The 22,408-nt window shown below is 41.2% G+C and overlaps 1 long non-coding RNA gene across 1 annotated transcript; it reads left to right on the forward strand.

Annotated features, from left to right (window-relative positions):
• Positions 1–1,360: 1,360 nt before the first annotated feature.
• On the forward strand, positions 1,361–11,324 carry LOC134343670 (uncharacterized). Its single transcript, XR_010017311.1, has 3 exons — positions 1,361–1,602; positions 4,908–4,925; positions 10,158–11,324. It is a non-coding gene; the product is annotated as an uncharacterized LOC134343670 (long non-coding RNA).
• Positions 11,325–22,408: the final 11,084 nt, after the last annotated feature.

Raw genomic sequence — 22,408 nt, forward strand, 5'->3', positions numbered from 1 at the left:
TAAAAGTAAAAAAAAACATGAACTTTCTCCCAGGCGCCCATATTTTTCTTTCAATTAGTTTTATGTTTTGGAGTTACAAAATATAACAAAATCCTCTGATCTGATAATGCCCAGGAACTTAAAGTTACTGACCCTCTCCATTCGTGATCTCCTAAGGAGGGCTGGCTCATGACCCCCGATTTCTTCTTCCTGTAGTCCGTAATCAGCTCTGGTTTTGCTGACATTGAGATAGAGTTTGTTGTTGTGACACCACTCAGCCAGATTTCTGATCTCCCTCCTATACGCTGATTGAATGAGAGGAGAATCATGGCTGGGAAAAGAGGAAGGGAGAGGGTCGGGGGTGAGTGGGAAGCACCAGAGAAACATTTTGTAATGATCAATAAACCAACTGCTTGGAATCAAGCGACCTTCCCTGGTGTCTCAGGGCTGGATGTGCCTACATCTGCGCCACGCACCCTGCCTCCGGCATTCCTTCTCTGCCACCTGTCCCCCACCTTTCCTGCGGCGCTCCACCCTCACCATTCCCAATGTTCTATGCTCCTGCCAGATTTACAAACTCGCTCTCTACTTCACATTGACAAATACAGTACTATACAAAAGTCTTAGGCATCCTAGCTATATACAGTATATGTGCCTAAGACTTTTGTGCATCTGGACCATAGACCTCCATACCCGTCCCATTCATAAACCTATCCAAATTTCTCTTAAATGCTGCAATTGAACCTGCATCAACCTGTAACTCTGGCAGCTCATTCTGCACTCTCATCACCCTCTGAATCAAGAAGTTCCCCCTCATGCTCCCTTTAAATATTTCACCATTCACCCTTAACCCATGACCTCTAGTTCTAGTCTCACCCAACCTGAGTGGAAAAATGCTTCCATTTACCCTGTCTATACCCTTCATAATTTGTGAACCAATATCAAATCTCCCCTCATTCTCCTATACTCCTGGGAATAAATTTGCAACCAATTCAATCTTTCCCTATAACTCAAATCCTTCAAGGCCCTTGTAAGTTTCCTTTGCACTCTTTCAATCTTATTGACATCCTTCCTGTTGGTAGCTGACCAAAGCTGCACACAATTACTGCAAATTTGCCCTCACAAACATCTTATACAATTTCAGAATCAGATCGGGTTTAAAAAATTAAATAAGCTGTGCAAGATGTGAGGGAAAAGTATTGAGGAAGTGTTCATGGGCTGACGTTGAGTGCAAGGTTGTTGTTGCGATACCACTAAACCAGCTGATATATCTAACTCTTGGATGCTCCCTCAACACCATTTGAAATTCTGCCAACAATAGTCGTATCAACATAACATTCCAGCTCCTGTACACAATACTCTGATCTATGATTAGCTTAAACATGAGCCGAGAGCTGAGGCACAGGAGCCCTGTATTTGTCACTCGTTCTTGGGCAGGTTGACGCCAGCGTTTTTGCCGAGATAAATTACAGGGCAGAGCTGAGTCTCGACAACTTGACGTTCAGTGCTATTTATCCCACCACCCTGCCAATAGAGCTGACACCTCTTCCTCGTAACGTATGGCTTTGTTTACAGCAAACACCGCTGCTGGGCAGAATCAATACAGGATGCGTCTGTCAGAAGGTACGGTGAGACAGGTAACTGTAATGTGTAATCTATATATTCACCCCCATCGTGTTGGGAATGTGAAATATGATATCAGATGTCCAGGCTAGGATGTTGAGCAATTATAACATAGAACATAGAACATTGAACCTGGAATACAGAACATAGATCAGTACAGCACAGTAACAGGCCTTTTGGCTTACAATTTAGTGTCAAACTATCTAAGCTAGCAATTAGGGAACACACACAGGAACTCAGCAGGCCAGGCAACGTCAGTGGAAAACATTCAACAGTCCTGATGAAGGGTCTCAGGCCGAAATGTCGACTGTTCACTCTTTTCCATAGATGCTGTTCTTCCAACATTGTGTGTGTGTGTGTGTGTTACTTTGGATTTCCAGCACCTGCAGATTTTCTCCTGCTTTTAAGCTAGTAATTAAATGCATAATTAATCCTTTTTGCCTGCACCGTGTCCATGTTTCCCCATTCCCTGCACATTCATGACCCTATCTGTGAGCCTCTTAAACACCTCCATCGTACTTGCCTCCACCACCACATTCCAGGCACCCCCCACCATACTGCATAGAAAAGTCTTGTCCCCAGATATTGGCCATTGCTGCCCTGGGAAAAAAATGCCGACTGTCCATTCTACCTATGCCTCTCATAATCTTATACACATCTGTCAAGTTGCCTCTCATCCCTTTTCGTACCAGGGAAAAGACTTTGTTCGCTCAACCTATTTTCATAGGAGATGTTCTCTAATCCAGGCAATGTCCTGGTAAATCCCTGCACTCTCTCTGAAGCGGCCACATCCTTCCTATAATGAGACGACCATAATGGGATTGAATGAGCACCATACCTTCCCCACCCATCCAAAATACAGCCTCACGGTCCGGGTGGATGCATGGATAATTTCTCCCCGGTCTATTCTAATTGTTTACTGACCTGCAGTAACTGATCTGATGAAATAATTCAATCAAAAACAAGAGAAAATCTGCAGATGCTGGAAATCCAAACAAGACACACAAAAATGGTGGAGGAACTCAGCAGGTCAGGCAGCATCAATGGAAAAGAGTACAGTCAACATTTCAGGCTGAGACTATGTGTCCTGCTGAGTTCCTCCAGCGTTTTGTGTGTGTTGCAGGTGAAATGGTTTCCAAGTTTGCTGGATGATTGTGAATCTGAAAATTGGCTGCCTTTGTCAGGTGTAACGTGTCAGCCTGACCTGTGGGAAACAGGTGCGAGTACTGCACTTGGCTGTTCATGCGTAACCTCCCATTGTCTTGTGACAATAGTACAAGGCCCCACTTTGTTCTTGGCACCTGTAATAAAAAATATCTAAAAATTTGTGATGTGTTCTTTCCTGGTTCAGCTCAGGTTATTTGCATACGTATTCACAAGCAAAAGGAGATAACACACATGTTCAAGGCCACAAAAGCTCTTGATTAAAACTAGCACGTGCAGTATAAAAGTAAAAACAAATCTCGAGAGCAGCAAGCAGTTGTAGTACAGAAATCAGAATAATAGTTATCATTCTCTGAATGAGCTGACCAGCAGGATGCCCTCTCTTTCTCTAACTCTAACTCTGATTCAACATACTCTGTCTCACCTTGACGTACTGTTCACAACCTAGGACAAGACTTTCCCCTTGCACCAAGAAGGTGCCTGTTTTTATACCCTTCAATACCCCCTACACTGTTAATTTCCCATGCATTTTGTACTGGGACCTGCACCATCATCACCTTATCCAGACAAATATCTTTCTCACCTTTGTCGACTGTAGGCTTGTAATCCCTTAACTTTCTCAAAACACTGCTGGGGACTGATTCTCTTGGACTTTCCAAGACAATCCCTCTCCAAGCTCACACCATTTTGTCTTACAGACTTCATTCTTATTTTAGCATTTACCAAGGAGGAACTCATTTAACTCTTTCTTTATAGCACCTTCCCCCTCTGGAAAGAGTGTGATGAAGATTTACGAGTGTGTTGCCGGGTCTCAGTGGGGGGCCTAGTTACAGGGAGAAGTTGGGTAGGTGAGGACTTTTCTTATGTTTTGTAACTCCAAAACATAAAATGAATTAAAAGGGAAACAAAATACGAGTCTGACTTCGTGCTTACTTCAAGTGAGGTGCGCACGTGTCACATGGAGCGTCATAATGTATGCAATTCGCCTATTATTACATATAACCATAATGAATTATATCGACAACAAAAATGCTAAATCAAACAATGCATTTACAAGATCACTTAAATATTACTGAAATATTAAATTCATAACAACTTTATCAACTGGAGCGTGACTGAGACGGAGCCCCTTAGAGAGGTGTATACAATCATGAGGGGTAGAAATGGGTGAGTGTGCACAGATTGCTGCCCCCAGGAAAAGGGGAACAAAAGTTAGACGGCCAAGGTTTAAGGTGAGCAGGGATAGATTTAAATGGGACACGAGGGGCAACTCCTTCACACAGAGGCTGATTGGTATGTGGAATGAGCTGCCAGAGAAAGTGTTTGAGGCAGCTACAATAACTATGTTTGAGGACATAGAACATATAACATTACAGCACAGTACTGTATAGGCTCTTCAGTCCTCAATATTTTGCTGATCTTTTGACCTACTCCAAGATCAATCTAACCCTCCTTTTTTCTTTCATACATGTGCCTATCTAACAGTCTCTAATATATCTTCCTCTAGCACCACCCCTGGCAGTGTGTTCCACACACTCACCACTCTCTGTGTGTACAAAAACCCACCTCTGACTTCCCCTCCTTTACTTTCCACCAATCACTTTAAAGTGGTGCCCCCTCATAAAAGATTTTAAAGGTACATGGATAGGACATAACACCAGAGATTCTGCAGATGCCAGAAATCCAAAGTAACACATAGAAAATGGTCAGGCAGCGCCTATGGAGAGGAATAAGGAGTCAACGTTTTGGGCTGAGACTCTCCATCTGAGGAAGGGTCTCCGCTCAAAACGTCGACTGTTTCTTCCTCTCCGTGGATGCTGCCTGGCCTGCTGAGTTCCTCCACCATTTTGTGTGTTACATGGACAGGAAATGTTTAGAGCAGGGGTTCCCAACCTGGGGACCACAGACCCCTTGGTTAATAGTCGGGGTCCATTGCATTAAAAAAGGTTAAGAGGGATATGGGCCAAACATGGGCAAATGAGATGAATTTAGGAGGGCTGAACGGCCTGTATCCGTGCTGATTCACTCTCTAACTCTCTGGCTTTTCCTGAAGTCATTGGCTTGTGCAAGTAGTCAGGGTTAGAGCAGGGTCCATAAACTTCACTGTAGTATTAACTCAGCTTATGTTTCTCTCTCTACAGATGCTGACTGGTCTGCAGGTGACAAACTTTCTGTTACATTCCATCTCTACAGATCATTCCATCTCATCAGTGCATTGAGATTGTAGAGTCATCAAGTCACAGAATACTACAGCATGGAAACATACCCTTTGGCCCATCTAGCCTGTGCTGGCTTAATCTTCTGCATAGTCCCATCTACCTGAACAAGGAAAAACAACTATAGAATGCAGAATAAAGTGTTACAGAGATGTGCAGGACAGGTAGACAATAAGGTTCAAGTTCATAATGAGATCCATCTTATCATACAAGGGGACTCTCCACTAGTGAGTCTGACAGCACTGGGGTACAAGCTGTCCTTGAGCCTGGCGGTATGTGCTTTCGTGTTTTTGTAGCTGCTGCCCCTTGGCTTGCTGTTATGTCCATTATTCCACTGGCGTTTAGGGCAGCAATGAAGGTCCTCCATCTCTGGTGATGTTCAGGGCTTCATTCATGCCAGTAGCTTCCTCTCGGTTTTCACTACTGTCAGTCACACAAGTCCCGGATGGAGACTCAGGAATACTGTCACACTCAGATGTAGAATAATTCTTCATTGCTCTTTCTGTAACAATTTTGTTTTCCGGTCAGAGTTGTTAGCCCTGAGCTGATCCCCAAACCTGGAGGACTAGTGGACCACTCTTAGTCTGGCCTCTACCCTTTGACCTGTTCGGCATGGGTAAACAGGTCAAAGGGTAAAGAGAAAAAGCATGAAGCCCTGATCCCAGCCAACAGATCTCGGTGGGTCATTTAGGCACACAAGCCTCCAAACCCAATGACAAGATTGTGGTCCTCTTGGAGGGCCTAATGGGTAGGGAAGAAGAGAAAATGTCAGGGGTGAGAGGGGGTGGTGGCTGTTTTACCTAGGTAGACAAAGTCGGTGAGGGGAAGCTGGTTTTTGTAAACATGAGTCTGATGTAGGATTAGTTTGGTGGGTGGCATGGCAAGGTGGGCCAAAGAGTTTCCTTCTGTGCTGGAGCTCTCTGTGAAAGGGTTAACATCACAAATCCTGACACTGCCTGGCCTACTCTAATCCCGGCCGGGCAACACTAATTGATAGAAATGGTCCACGTCAATTGTACAAGGCTCTCTGTGCTCCCTTCCCATGTCTTCAATCGAAACAACAATCAGGCGAGATTTATAATTGGCACTTTGTCATTTCCCACTGTGAGAAGATTAAACTAACACTGACTGCGTGATCGAGCAACTCCAGAGATCCTATCTCACAAGCAAATCGTGCCAGCTTCATTTATTCAAAATGAAAACAACACGCTGGCAACTAATCAATAGAAGGGCTGCTTAATTTTTCTTTTGCATTGCAAATTAGCTTACATTATTTATGTGCAATAAAATAAGTGATTGCAGATTCAATTTAAAAGACATGATTGAGTTCCTTGCGTTTATTCAAGACTCTCATGTACTTCAGGCGAGTGGGCAGATCTCCACAATAATAAATAGCAGGTACTGGCTAACAGGCAGACAACAAAGAGGTGGAACGAGTGATCGGGTGGGGTCCAGTGTCGGAGCCCCGGAGGTTTGTTCACATAAAACATCTTTGTGCTAAAGAAGACAAACTGGATAAATACAAAGAAACAGTAATAAGTAATAAATAATATTGAGAACATGAGTTGTGGAGTCCTTGAAACCGAGTTCATAGGTTGTGGAATCAATTCAGTTTGAGGAGGGTGAAGTTATCCACGCTGGTTCAGGAGTCTGATGTTTGAAGGGTGATGAACCTGGTGGTGTGGGCTCTAAGGCTCCTGTACCTCCAGCTGAATGGCAGCTGCGAGAAGAAAGCGTGGCTTGGGTGGTGGGGGTCCCGGATAATGGATGCTGCTTTCCTGCAACAGTGTTTCATGTAGATACGCTCAACGGTGGGGAGGGCCGTATCCACCACTTTTTGCAGGCTTTTCAATGATTACTGTATTTTGTTCAGAGAATTACAGCAAGGACCCACTGTTTCTCTTTTTCTCTACCTCTGACCCTGTACTCCTGACAATGAGAACTCATGTTTTTAGTATTATTTAATTTTTTTCATTTTCACTGTTTGCCTTCGTTTGCACGTTGGTTGTTTGTCAGAGTTTATGTGTAGTTTTTCATTGATTCTGTTGCATTTCTACATAGAACATAGAATAGTACAGCACAGTACAGGCCCTTCGGCCCACAATGTTGTGCCGACCCTCAAACCCTGCCTCCCATATAAGCCCCCACCTTAAATTCCTCCATATACCTGTCTAGCAGTCTCTTAATTTCACTAGTGTATCTGCCTCCACCACTGACTCAGGCAGTGCATTCCATGCACCGACCACTCTCTGAGTAAAAAACCTTCCTCTAATATCCCCCTTGAACTTCCCACTCCTTACCTTAAAGCCATGTCCTCTTGTATTGAGCAGTGGTCCCCTGGGGAAGAGGCGCTGGCTATCCACTCTATGTATTCCTCTTATTATCTTGTACACCTCTATCATGACTCCTCTCATCCTCCTTCTCTCCAAAGAGTAAAGCCCTAGCTCCCTTAACCTCTGATCATAATGCATACTCTCTAAACCAGGCAGCATCCTGGTAAATCATCTCTGTACCCTTTCCAATGCTTCCACATCCTTCCTATAGTGAGGCAACCAGAACTGGACACAGTACTCCAAGTGTGGCCTAACCAGAGTTTTATAGAGCTGCATCATTACATCGCGACTCTTAAACTCTATCCCTCGACTTATGAAAGCTAACACCCCATAAGCTTTCTTAACTACCCTATTTCTGTTCTACTGTGAATGCCTGCAAGAAAACAAATTTCATATGAATGTATATGATCATACAGTATATATGTACTTTTTGTAATAATTTTACTTTGAACTTTTTAAAGGCTGATTTTCAAAATGAGATAATGTAGCTGGCAGCTCTGCAGTGCTGTGCTCACTACTGCCACCAGGTGTTAGGAGTGAAAACAGCTGCATCACACAAAAGTTGCTGGTGAACACAACAGGGCAGGCAGCATCTCTAGGAAGAGGTACAGTTGACGTTTCGGGCCCAGGGTCTCGGCCCAAAACGTCAACTGTACATCTTCCTAGAGATGCTGCCTGGCCTGCTGCGTACACCAGCAACTTTTTTGTGTGTTGCTTGAAATTCCAGCATCTGCAGATTTCCTCGTGTTTGCGATTTTAAAAACAGCTGCATGCCCATTTTGCCTGTGACAAGTTTCAGAGGCCACTCAAAAGTTCAAAGTAAATTTATTATCAAAGAACATCTATGTCACCAGTTTCATTTTCTTGCAGGCATACTCAATAAATCTATGGAGTAATAACCATAACAGAGTCAATGAAAGACTGCCCAACTAGGGTGTTCAACCAGAGTGCGGACAACAAACTGCAAAAGCAAAGAATAGAAACAATAATAATAAATAAATAAGCACTAAATATCGAGAGCATGAGATAAAGGGTCCTTGAAAGTGAGTCCATTGGTTGTGGGAACCTTTCAATCATGGGGCAAGTGAAGTTGAATGAAGTTATCCCCTCTGGTTCAAGGGCCTGATGGTTGAGGGGTAGTAACTGTTCCTGAACCTTGTGGTGTGAGTCCTGAGGCTCCTGTACCTCCTTCCTGATATCAGCAGGGAGAAGAGAGCGTGACCTGGATGGTGGGGGTTCCAGATGATGGATGCTGTTTTCTTGCAACAGCGTTTCATGTAGATGTGCTCAATGGTGGGGAGGACTTTGCCTGTGATGGACTGGGCTGTATCCACTACTTTCTGTAGGATTTTCTAGCTGAGGGAAGAGCAATTCTGTCTCCTGCCTTTAGCATGTTCTAAATCTAATAAACTCTCCTCATGGTATAGTCTGATTTAGTGCCTCATTGTTGGGACTACCACGTCTAAGGTAGAGTAAAAGAGAACAGTGGGTCCTTGCTGTGCACAAAATGACTACCACTTGCCCAAGGGCAACTGTGAGAACTTTCAAAATGCAGGTTTTAGTCTGTTAATGATCTGAGAACTCCAAAGAAAATGACAACTGTTATATAAATCTCATTTATGAACTTTAACATTAACAAGAAAAGCTGATTATTCAAAACTATGATTCCAGACAAGTTTGTCTCCATCCTCCAGGACCTAGGACGCAGTAAATGAAGATTAAGATTTTAAATGATAATATTAACCATCTATGTCATGTTAACAGTGAAACATTGAAATATACAGTGAAATGCATTAATGACCAAATAGGTCAGAATAGGTGCTGGGGGCTGCCCATTTGTGTTGTCATGTTACTGGTGGCAACATAGATTTCCCACACACATTCCTGCTGCTGCTTGTGAGGAGTTTGTATGTTCTTTCCGTGACCTTGTGGGTTTCCTCTGGGTCCTCCCTGAGTCCAAAGACTTACTGCTGAGTAGGTTAATTAAGTCACTGTAAGTTGTTCCGTGATTAGGCTAGAATTGCTGGGCAGCACAGCTCGAATGGACAGAAGGGCCCTACTCTGCATTGTATTTCAATAAATAATTAAATCATTAAAAAAGTGCTGGAGGAACTCAGCAGGTCAGGCAGCATCTATGGAGAGGAATAAACAGTCACCATTTTGGGCTGAGACCTTTCATCAGGATTGAAAGCTCCATCATTTCCAGCATCTGTAGACACTTCACCTCAGATCTACTGCGGTCGTCTATTGTGTCTGGTGCTCCCGATGTGGCTCCCCTCTACAATGGTGAGACCATCGTAAATCAAGGGACCACTTTATTGAGCACTTCCGCACCAGCTGCCAAAAGCAGAACTTCTCAGTGGCCAAACATTTTAATTCCAATTCCCATTCTTGTTCTGATATATCAGTCCATGGCCTCCTCTTGTGCCAAGATGAGGCCACCCTCGGTGGAGGAGCAACACCTTATATTCTGTCTGGGTAGCCTCCAACTTGATGGCATAAATATCGATTTCTCCTTCTGCTAAAAAAATTCTCCTGTGGTCCGCACTTCTCTCTTATAAGGTCTCTTCCTCTCCATCCCTTTACTTTTTCTATCCACCTGGCTTCACCTATCACCTTCTAGCTATCCTCCTTCCCCTCTTTTCACCTTTTTATTCTGGCATCTTCCTCTTTCCTTTCCAGTCCTGAGGAAGGGTCTCGGCCCAAAACGTTGACTGTTTATTCATTTCTATAGATGCTGCCTGATCCGCAGGTCTTGGAAATGAGTTTCTTTGGAATTATAGTATTGAAGTACAATTTGCTGTCATTATATAAGTTTAACATTGGTGTTTTTAATGTTTAGATGATCCAGAGAAGGGTGGAGGACCAGGGATATGACATCTGCCGTAGACCTATTTTGGCAGGAGGTGAATTGCAGTGGGTTGAATTTCTCTGGGAGGCTGGACCAGAGGGATTGAGACCAGCATCTCAAAGCCCTTCATGATGGTGGATGTCAGAACTGCCAGGCAGAAGTCGTTAAGGCAGGTTTACCTTGATTTTCTTAGGCAACAGGATGATCGTGGTCCTCCTAAAGCTGGCAGGAACCTCAGACAGAAGAAGGAGAGGTTAAAAAGGTCTGCAAATACCTCCATCAGCTGATCAATGCGAGATCTAAGGACACGACTGGGGACTCCATCCGATGCTTTCCACGGGTTCACTTTCTGGAAGACCAATCTTATGCCTGTAATGGTGACTGTGTTTTCAGGTGCGCTGGAGGCCTCTTCTATTCAACATGTGCATAGAACGAGTTAAGCTCATCAGGAAGGGATACACTGTGGTCAATGCTGCCTGACTTTGCCTTGTAGATGTTACATCATGTGAGCCCTGCCACAACTAATGGTTAGTCCGGGACCTGATTTTGGACTGGTACTGTCTCATGGCATCCCTAGTAGCTCTACGGAGATCATATCTCAATTTAAGAGATCATTTCTCGATTCCATAAAACAAGCATTTGTTGGCTCTGGACCTGTACTCACTGGAGTTTAGAAGAATGATGGGGGATCTCATTAAAAGCTACTGAATATTGAAAGGCCTAGATCAGTGGTCCCCAACCTCTGGGCCATGGACCGATACCGGGCCGCAAAGAATGCAGGTGTGCAGCGGTAGCCGGGACGCACCCAGCACAACTTTAAGAAAAAAGCTGAAATAAACTAGCTAATTAATTAGGTGCCGCCCGGCACGTAAATGTTGGTCCAGCTGGGCAAGGTTGTATGGAAGACCGGAAGTTGCCAATGCTGCAAGTCTCCCCTCTCCACGCCACCGATGTTGTCCAAGGGAAGGGCACTAGGGCCGATACAGCTTGGCACTGGTGTCGTCACAAAGCAATGTGTGGTTAAGTGCCTTGCTCAAAGACACAACACGTTGTCTCAGCTGAAGCTCGAATTAGCGACCTTCAGATCACTAGACCGACACCTTAACCACTTGGCCATGCGCCAACACTATCTCTAAATAAATAATAATAATAATTCCATCAGCCTGGCTGATCATTTGTTTGCCTGTAATCCGTTGGTGGAGATGCCAATTCCTAAGATGGAGCTGGCTGAGTTTACAACCCTCTGTAGCTTCTTCCCAACCTGCACATTTGAGCCTCCATACCAGACGGTGATGCAACCAGTCAAAATGCTTTCCACAATGTATCTGTAGACACTTGCTAGAGTCTTTGACGACATACCAAATCATCTCAAACTCCTATTGAAGAATAACCACTGGCATGTCTTCTTTGTAACTGCATCGATATGTTGGGCCCAGGAAAGATGTTCATAGAAATTGCCTGAAGTTACTTTCTGGTAAGCTGTTTGGTTTTAATTAGACAAAATCCACTGGCAACTCTGTGCAACTTTCACGGTCTCCAACTCAAGAAGAACTAAATGTGTGATTTTAATGTTTGAAAAATAGAGCAAATGAACCTTTTTCTAACTATTAGAAATATTAACAAGTGCTCACAGAACCAAGGATCACAGTCACACAACTCACAGAAATAACACTAGGAATGGGCAATAAATGCTGGCTTAGCTGGCAACGCCCACATCCCGTAAATGAATAAAAAACATAATAAAATGAAAATCAAATTTTGTTCCTGCCGCTGCCTGTAAGGAGTTTCTATGTTCTCCCTGTGACTACGTGGGCTTCCTCCGGGTGCTCTGGTTTCCTCTCACGTTCCAAAGGAGGATAGGTTAGGGTTAGTGAGTTACGGTCAGTTTCTCAGAAAGGAGGCCTGTAGCCAGCGGTGTGCCACAGTGGTCATTGCTGGGACTTTGATTGTTTGTAACTTACAGTGTATAAATAATTAGGATGGTAATGTGCAAGGCACTGGCTGTAAGTTTGCAGGTGACAGTAAACTAGGCAATGGGTGTAACTAGTGTAGAAGGTTATGAAAAATTACAGGGGATCTTGATCTTCCATTGAAAATCCTCCAGTTTCTTACATCATTAAGTAAATTTTATTTGTTGTCACCATATACAATACTGAGATTCATTTTCTTGCAGGCATACTCAACTCTATAGCATTTGAACCATAACAGAATCAATGAAAGACCGCCCAACTTGGGCGTTCAACCGGAGTGCAGAAGACAACAAACCGTGCAAACACAAAAAGAAGAAATAGTAAGAATAGATAAATAAGCAATAAATATCAAGAGCATGAGATGAAAAGTCCTTGAAATTGAGTTCATATGTTGTGGGAACATTTCAATGATGGGGTAAGTGAATTTGAGTGAAGTTACAGTATCTCCCTTGGTTCAAGAGCCTGATGGTTGAGGGGTAGTAACTGTTCCTGAACCTGGTGGTGTGGGTCCTGAGGCTCCTGTACTTTCTTCCTGATGGCAGCAGTGAGAAGAGGCTATGTCCTGGGTGGCGGGGATCCCTGATGACGGGTACCTCTTCCTGCAACAGCATTTCATGTAGCTGTGCTCATTGGTTCAGAGAGCTTTATTCGCGATGGACTGGACCATACCCATTATTTTTATAGGATTTCCCATTCAAGGGCATTGGTGTTTCCGTACCAGACCATGATACAGCAAGTCAATATTCTCTCCACGAGACACCTATGGAAGTTTGTCAAAGTTTTAGATGTCATGCTGAATCTCTGCTAACTCCTAAGGATTAAAATTAGCTTTATTTGTGTCACTCCCTCGCCACACTTGTATGCAAACTTGGCCTGATAGTCACCTCTGCTAACAGCCACGTGACCCAGTGGTGAGGAGGCCACCTTTCATAAACAATATACATCCAGGGTCCGTACGTTTTAGGGTTCAACCAAACAGGAACGTTATGATGTTCCGATTAAAGGAACCTTGATTTGAGTGAATGCTGTGTAAATACTGCTCACCGTTATTAATAACACAGTATTCAAATGAATTTCATGATTTCAGGTCCCCCAATCTATTTGTAAATGACAGTACCATATCTCACTATTGGGATAGACGCAACACCCTGTTTCCCCGGTGTGTCATACGCCAGCCTTTCTGGGGGTTTTCTGACTCGCGGAGACCTTCTTATCTCATCTTCAGCCTCAAGCACTTCTTGCGACTGTTCCTGTTTACTCTGGGATGCCTCCCCATCTATCACTCGTGTATTCCGGCAACTCAGGTCCCCTGTCACCTGACTGAGCTCAGCTTCATCTCCAATTACATTGGAGCCCACTTCCCCTCACTGTCTAGCAACACGCTTGCCTGACCACCGCTAGTCCTCCCCACTACATCTGCATCAGGGTTGGAGATTCAGGAATCTCTTCAACAAGGGAGTTTGGATGAAGTTACACATACCACACCCCCATTTCCTCATCCTCTGAGTCCGTACAGCATTCAGTGGTTGGGTCTTTCCGCTGATTGCCTCGCTGTTCTTCTCCTTCTGCGCAGAGTTCTCCCACTAGGTGTTGGTTCCAGGTCAGGCTCTGGGTCAACATGTACCCTTTATTCCCACTCTTTGCCTCCTGCCAATTAGCTACTGGTTTATCCATGCTAGAATATTTCCTGTAATACCATAGGATTGTAGCTTGTTAAGAAGTCTCATGTGTGGCACCTTGTCAAATGTCCTCTAAAAATCCAAGTACGCAACATCAGCTGAATCTCCTTTGTCCATCTTGCTTGTTATTTCTTCAAAGGATTCCAGCAGGTTTGTCAGGCAATATTTTCCCTTGAGGAAACCATGCTGACTACAGCCTATTTTATCATGTGCCTCCAAGTACCCTGAGACCTCATCCTTAATAGTCGACTCCAACATCTTCCCAACCACTGACGTCAGACTAAATGGCTTATAATTTCCTTTCTTCTGCCTCTCTCCCCTCTCGAAAAGTGGAGTGTCATTTGCAATTTTCCAGTCTTCTGGAACCATTCCAGAATCTAGTGATTCTTGAAAGATCATTACTAATGCCTCCACAATCTCTTCACCACCTCTTTCAGAACTCTGGGGTGTGCACTATCTAGTCCGGGTGACTTACCTACCATCAGACCTTTCAGATTCCCAAGATCTTTCTCCCTGGTAATGGTAACTTCACACACTTCGTGATCCCTGACACTTGGAATTTCCACCATACTGCTAGTATCTTCCACAGTGAAGACTGATGGAAAATACTTACTCAGTTCGTTCGCCATTACTACCTCTCCAGCATCGTTTTTCAGCAGTTCGATATCCACTCTACCTCTTTTACACTTTACTTATCTAAAGAAACTTGCTTTCTTTTTCAATATTTTTATTGATTTGATTTCTATATATATAAGAATACAGAGTTCAAGAGAATACATATTATCAAACAAAAAACAAAATATAAGAATACCAGATACAGTATATTGAATCACATTAACGAACTCCTTACTCTATATTCATATGGATTGGATTAGTTCGTATATTAGAATATAAACAATTTTATTAAGAAAAAAAAAATCTACACCCACTACCAAAGCCGAAGCTGTTTGGGAAAAAAAAAGAAAAAAGAAGTTTATCAGATAATAAAATATACTATTAAGCACCTTCTGTACTTTAACAAGAAATCAAAGATTACGAAAATAATTTAAAAACGGCCCCCACAAATTTTGAAAATCTTGGTTAGATTCAGAAATTGAACAACAAATCTTTTCTAAGTTTAGGCATGCCATAACATTCCGTGACCACTGAGCATGATTAGGCGGAACAGCATCCTTCCATTTAAAGAAAAGCGCCCTCTTAGCCGTAAGAGAGATAAAAGCCAGAATGTGCAAGTCAGATGTCTTCAAAATGATATCTTTCCTTCCAACAATACCAAACAGGACAGTCAAAGGATTAGGCTTAAAAAATACTTTAAAGAGTACAGAAAAAGTTTAAAATATTTCCTTCTAATATTTTACAAGACTTGGATAAGTCCAAAACATATGAATAAGTGAGGCTTCTCCATTGTTACATCTATCACAATAGGGAGGTATATCTCTATAGAAACAAGATAACTTATCCTTGGTCATATAAGCCCTATGAACCACTTTAAATGGTAGGAGGGAATGACGAGTACATAGCGATGAAGCATTAACCAATTTAAAAATCTCATTCCAAGTTTCTTCAGAAATTGAGGTCTGTAAATCTTGTTCCCAAAGATTTTTAATCTTGTCTAAAGAATCATTTCTCATTCCCAACAACATATCATAAATATTAGATATTGAACCATTATAGAATGGTTTCATATTAAGAATTTCATCTAATATGTTCTTATCAGGTCTATTAGGAAATATATATAATTGAGATTGCAGAAATTCTCTAATTTGTAAGTACCAAAAAAAAATGTGTTTTTGGTAAACTATATTTAATTGACAATTGATCAAACGAAGAAAGACTTCCTCCCACAAACAGATCCCGGAAACGTATAATACCCCATCCTTCCCAATGTTTAAAGACTACATCAGTCATAGAAGGATTAAAAAAAAATTAAAAAAAAATAGGACTAGAAAGGGAGAATCTCAATAAATCAAAGTGTTTTCTAAATTGTATCCAAATCCTTAAAGTATGTTTGACTACCACATTTTCAATCATCTTACTTAGGGATAAAGGAAGTGAAGATCCCAATAGGGAGATAATAGAACATTTATTAACTGAGTTAGCTTCTAAAGAAACCCACTCAGGACAGTCCTCGTGGTTAATATAGTATAACCATAACGTGAGATTCTGTATATTAGCTGCCCAGTAATAAAACCTAAAATTTGGTAAGGCTAAACCTCCATTCTTCTTAACTTTCTGGAGATGGACTTTATTTAGTCAAGGACGTTCTTTTTCCATATGTAGGAGGATAAAATAGAGTCCGGAGAGTCAAAAAAAGATTTAGGAATAAAGATGGGTAATGCTTGAAAGAGGTCTATGAATTTAGGTAAAACATTCATTTTAATAGAATTAATTCAGCCAATCAATAATAATAAAAGGGGCGACCAATCTGATAATGTTCTTTTTAAATAATTTAATAAAGTAAGAAAATTTTCTTTAAATAGGTATTTATAATTCTTAGTAATTGTTACACCCAAATAAGTGAATTGGTTTCTGATGATTTTGAAAGGAAGGTTAATATCAGTTAATGGCAAATTATTCAAAGGAAAGAGTTCACTCTTGTGTAGGTTCAGTTTATATCCAGAAAATTGACTAAAGCAAGATAGTAAAGAAAGCACAGAAGGTAATGAAGTTTCGACATTAGAAATGTAAAGCAATAGATCATCCTCATAAAGTGAAACTTTGTGGATAGTACCCTTCCGTAAAGTACCGGTGATATCGTTAGATTCTTGAAAAGCAATACTGTAGCTAAAGGTTCTGAAGCCAGGTCAAAAAGCAAAGGACTCACAGGGCAACCGTGTCTGGTTCCACGTTGAAGTTTAAATGGTTTAGAATTCTGAGAGTTAGTAAGAACCTGAGCAAAAGGAGATAAATACAGTAATTTAATCCATTGAATAAAGTTGGACCCAAAATTAAATTTTTCTAAAATTTTAGATAAATAATGCCATTCAACCTGATCAAAAGCCTCCTCAGCGTCTAAGGATATCACACACTCCAATATCTCTTTAGAAGGAGAATAGATAATTTAATAATCGACAAATATTAAAATGAGAATATCGATTTTTAGTAAAACGTCTGATCGTCAGAAATGACAGATGGCAAGATATTTTCGATCCTATGGGCCAGAACTTTAGATCAAATTTTAGCATCAACATTAAGTAAAGAAATTGGTCTACATGAAGAACATTCAGTTGGACTATTATTCTTTTTAAGGATAAGCAAAATAGAAGCTTCGTAAAAGGATTGCGGTAACCTACCTAACTTAAAAGAATCTGAAGAAACTGAACATAAATGGGGTATGAGCAAGGAAGAAAGAGCCTTATAAAATTCTCCAGAAAATCCGTCAGGACCTGGACCTTTCCCTGAATGCAATGAATGTACAGCTTTGGCTATTTCTTCATGAGAAATATATTGATCCAACTGTTTTAGGTCATCAACAGAAAGCGTAGGGATACTTATTTGGTCTAAAAAGTTATAGAACATAGAACATAGAATAGTACAGCACAGTACAGGCCCTTCAGCCCACAATGTTGTGCCCACCCTCAAACCCTGCCTCCCATATAAGCCCCCACCTTAAATTCCTCCATATACCTGTCTAGTAGTCTCTTAAACTTCACTAGTGTATCTGCCTCCACCACTGACTCAGGCAGTGCATTCCACGCACCAACCACTCTCTGAGTAAAAAACCTACCTCTAATATCCCCCTTGAACTTCCCACCCCTTACCTTAAAGCCATGTCCTCTTCTATTGAGCAGTGGTGCCCTGGGGAAGAGGTGCTGGCTATCCATTCTATCTATTCCTCTCATTATCTTGTACACCTCTATCATGCCTCCTCTCATCCTCCTTCTCTCCAAAGAGTAAAGCGCTAACTCCCTTAATCTCTGATCATAATGCATACTCTCTAAACCAGGCAGCATCCTGGTAAATCTCCTCTGTAACCTTTCCAATGCTTCCACATCCTTCCTATAGTGAGGTGACCAGAACTGGACACAGTACTCCAAGTGTGGCCTAACCAGAGTTTTATAGAGCTGCATCATTACATCGCGACTCTTAAACTCTATCCCTCGACTTATGAAAGCTAACACCCCATAAGCTTTCTTAGCTACCCTATCCACCTGTGAGGCAACTTTCAGGGATCTGTGGACATGTACCCCGAGATCCCTCTGCTTATCTGTTATAGTATTATTTTTAAGAAGATCAGAGCTATGAAGTTTAGAATAATATTCTCTAAAAGTATCATTTATTTCTAAATGATCAGTTGTCCTAGTACCATTAGGTTTATAAATTTCTTTAATCTGTCATTCAGCACTAGAAGTTTTAATTTGGTTAGCCAATAATTTACCTGTTTTATCCCCATGGATATAAAATTGACTTTTATCCTTTAAAAGTTGTGTTTCAATAGGGTATGTTAATAAAAAATCACATTTAGCTTTAATTTCAACCCGTCTTTTATATACAGCTGTATCTGAGGTCAAAGCATATTCTTCATCTAATTGTTTCAGCTGATTGGCTAAATTAATTCTCTCTTTATTAGCTTTTTTCTTAACACTTGCAGTATAAGGAATGATATGTCCTCTAACATATGCTTTAAAGGCATCCCATATGACAAGGCTAGAAGTCTCCTCCACTGTATTATCTTTAAAAAAAAGAGTGATTTGCCTCTCCAAAAACTTTAAAAAATCCTTGTCAGATAACAGAGTTAAATTAAAACGCCAGAATCTGTTTGTCTGAGGAAAACCAGGAAGATTTATGGATAAAAGCACAGGAGCATGGTCAGAGATAGCAATCTCTTTATATTCACAAGATCGAACTAATGTAATCATTTGGTTATCAATAAAAAAATAGTCAATTCTGGAATATGTATTATGAACATGGGAGAATTACGAGTATTCTCTATCTGTTGGATGTAAGAAATGCCATATATCAACAATACCACAATTTGTTAAAAAAGAATGGACAAACAAAGCTGATTTATTAAGTGTCGCTGGTTTAGAAGAGGATCAATCTCAGACTGGGTCTAACCAGCAATTAAAGTCCCCTGCCAACACCAATGAATACACACTCAGATCAGGCAAAAATGAAAAAAATTGCTCAAAGAATCTTCGATCATCTATACTTGGGGCACAGACATTGGCAAATACCAACAATTTATCAAAGTTGCTGGTGAACGCAGCAGGCCAGGCAGCATCTCTAGGAAGAGGTACAGTCGACGTTTCAGGCTGAGACTCTTCGTCAGTCCTGACGAAGGATCTCGGCCTGAAACATCGACTGTACTTCTTCCTAGCGATGCTGCCTGGCCTGCTACGTTCACCAGCAACTTTGATGTGTGTTGCTTGAATTTCCAGCATCTGCAGAATTCCTGTTGTTTACCAACAATTTATCCTCTAGTTTCCCTGATACTGTAACAAATCATCCACTCGTTTCAGAAACAACCTTGTGTTGAACAAAAGGAACTGTATTTTCTATAAAAATCGAGACACCTCTAGCTTTGGCCTGAAAACTTGAGTGAAATCCTCGCCATCGGCTAAAAAGGTGTGAATAATCAGAATTACGTACGTGTGTTTCTTGTAAGAAAATAATTGGGACCTTAAGTTTTTTAATATAGGCAAAAATCTTATTTCGTTTCAAAGGATGATTTAATACTTTCACGTTAAGACTAAGTAATTTAGTATTGTAATCTATTTTATTATTTTAAAAAGAAATTAAAAGGATAAACCTTAAGAAGATTAATAAAACTAAGCAATGACCTATGAAATGAGAAAACCAAATAACAGGTTTGGCTAAAAATCCCAAGCAGCTTCCAAGAAAAAAAAAACAACCCCTTCCCCCCTCCCAAAGAGAGAAAGTCGACTATAGAAAGTTGACCCCTACAACTAATGATGACACCCCCCTAAAAATCCTGTTGGTTTAGCTCCAGATAAATTACAAGGTTAGAATATTCCAACCTAGTCAAAACAGCAGATAGTAAAGAGACAATTAATTCTGGTATCAAAAAAAACTCACAAAAAGTAAGTATAATATATAATAATGTAGACACACAGAATATTGACTCATTAAAATCTTAATTTCAAAGTAAGACCTCGAGGTTCTTGAAAGAAAATTGACTACAAGATTCACAAGAGGCAAAATACACAATTATTTATGTGAGTTTAGTTAAACAGCTCTAACATGACACTTTTAAGCTTAACAAAGTAATAGCACATTAAAGTTTTATTTTCAAAATAAATCCTTGAGAAGTCCAAAAGTAAAGAGTTAAGTACAAAGCTTAGCAAAGGTGAAATAAACAGTTATTCATGTAGCAACTAATAAGCAGTCATTTTCCTGACTTTAAATATTCCTGAGCCTGGAGACAGGAACGGAATCATTTTTGTGATCCATCTTGCAGTGTAATTCTAAGCTTCGCCGGAGACCGTAGTGAAGGTTTAAAGTCTTTTTTGTAGAATTCTGACACGATGTTTTTGAACTTAGCACGTTCCCTCATAGTATCTGGTGAGAAATCTTCAATGGTTCTAATCTTTTTTCCATTAAAGTCAAACATATCTTTCTGACAAGATCCACGAATTATATGATCCTTTGTTTGAAACTCATGAAAAGCGATTAGCACTGAACGAGGTTTGCTTGTAAACATTCTGTTCGCAGGTATTCTATGCGCTCGGTCGACCAGTAGTTTCGATTTTAAAATATCAGGAAATAGTTGAACCAGATGGTTTGCGAAAAATTCTGTAGGACGATCACCTTTAGTTAACTCTTCAAGACCAAGAATTTTATTCCTCCTACTTCTGTTTTCTAACTCAATAATCTTCTGTCTTAGTTTGTTGTTAACCTTGGATTGTTTTCCAAAACGGTTTTGCATGTCATCCATTTTCTCATCCAGAATCGACAAGATTTCTTCATTCTCTTTTATTCGTTCATTGTGCTCAGTTAGGGTTTCTTGAATAGAATCTAATTTTGTGCTTAATTGCTTAATTTCAAAGCCAAGTTGTTGAAACTCTTTGCTGAATTGCTGAAATTCCTTGGGGGTTTCTTTTCTGAATCGCTGCAATTCCTCGGATGCTTCCTTTCTGTGGTTTTGCATCAACTCAACAATAGAATCCAAAGAAGTAGAAGAATCTTCTTCTTTTTTAACTTTAGCAGTTCTCGTAGTCATAGCGTCAGATCATGTTGGAAAGTAGAAAAAGTAAAGTAAACTAGGAAAGGCTCTAAAATGCTGTTATTCCATCCACCGCCAACAGGAAGTGGTATCTTCTTTAATATTATTGGCTAGCTTACTTTCGTATTCCATCTTTACCATTTTAATGACTTTTTAGTTGCCTTCTGTTGGTCTTTAAAAGCTTCCCAATCCTCTAACACCCCACTATTTTTTGCTCTATTTTATGCCGTCTCTTTGGCTTTTTTGTTGGCTTTGGCTCCTCTTGTTAGCCATGGTTGTGTCATCTTGCCTTTAGAATACTTCTTCCTTTTTGGGATGAATACATCCTGTGCCCTCCGAATTGCTTCCAGAAATTCCACCCATTGCTGCTCTGACATCATCCCTGCCAGTGTTCTTTTCCTATCGATTCTGGCCACCTGTTCTCCCATGCCTCTGTAAACCTGACTCTTCTTCATGATCCTCTGGAGCATCCACATTGAGGGACTTGGCATCAGGCATTCTGGGGAATTTGGGGATCCCCGTAACTCTAGCTACTTCCTCAGGATGTAACACGATAGGTTTGAGTTTGTTGTACCACACAGTTCTTTGCTTATGCTCATCAGTATGCTTAGGAGGTACTTGTATCTTCTCAAAAGCATCTCTGAACACCAAGTGAATGAAAATCTCTCCATTTCACTCCTTGCATGCTCCCATGAATCTTCTCACAATGGGAGTATTTGTTCTTACAATAACGGTAGATTCACCTTTTTCAACCGGATCTGAACAGACATACTAATGTATCAAGGGTCTCAGCTACTCCAACATCTGCTTCCAGAAACTCCAGCTTCAATGACAAGTAACCATCATACGGTTAATCATCAATACTAAGGAACACACATAAAAGTCGCTGGTGAACGCAGCAGGCCAGGCAGCATCTATAGGAAGAGGTCTGCCAGGCCTGCTGTGTTCACCAGCAACTTCTATGTGTGTTGCTTGAAATTCCAGCAGCTGCAGATTTCCTCGTGTTTGCATCAGTACTAAGGCCCCAGATTACTAGGGCACTGAGTAGCATCAATGGTAAGTGTGTCAAATACAGGTTGTAAAAGGATCTGTAGAGCAACCTGAGAACTCTAGCATAAATACTCTTAATCCGTATGGATACACCTGAGCTTGGTCCCACTAAGCCTTTAGGAACAGGGTTTTGCACTTTAGTATTTTCTTTGATACATTGATTGGAGCATGTTCTCTCTGAGATGCCTTGCTGTTCCCTTACTGGATCTCTCTGAAGCTTCCCGACAGCCTTTTCTATTTAATTACCATTGAGTTATGTTTCAAGCCGAGGAGTGGTAGTGGGGATAAGCTCCCACTACCTAAAAGTGTTCCTCATGGCATGTACCTCAAATAGCCTCTGACAACCAAGTCCAACTC

Source organism: Mobula hypostoma, chromosome 3, assembly GCF_963921235.1.
Source record: "Mobula hypostoma chromosome 3, sMobHyp1.1, whole genome shotgun sequence".
In the NCBI taxonomy this organism is placed as follows: domain Eukaryota; kingdom Metazoa; phylum Chordata; class Chondrichthyes; order Myliobatiformes; family Myliobatidae; genus Mobula; species Mobula hypostoma.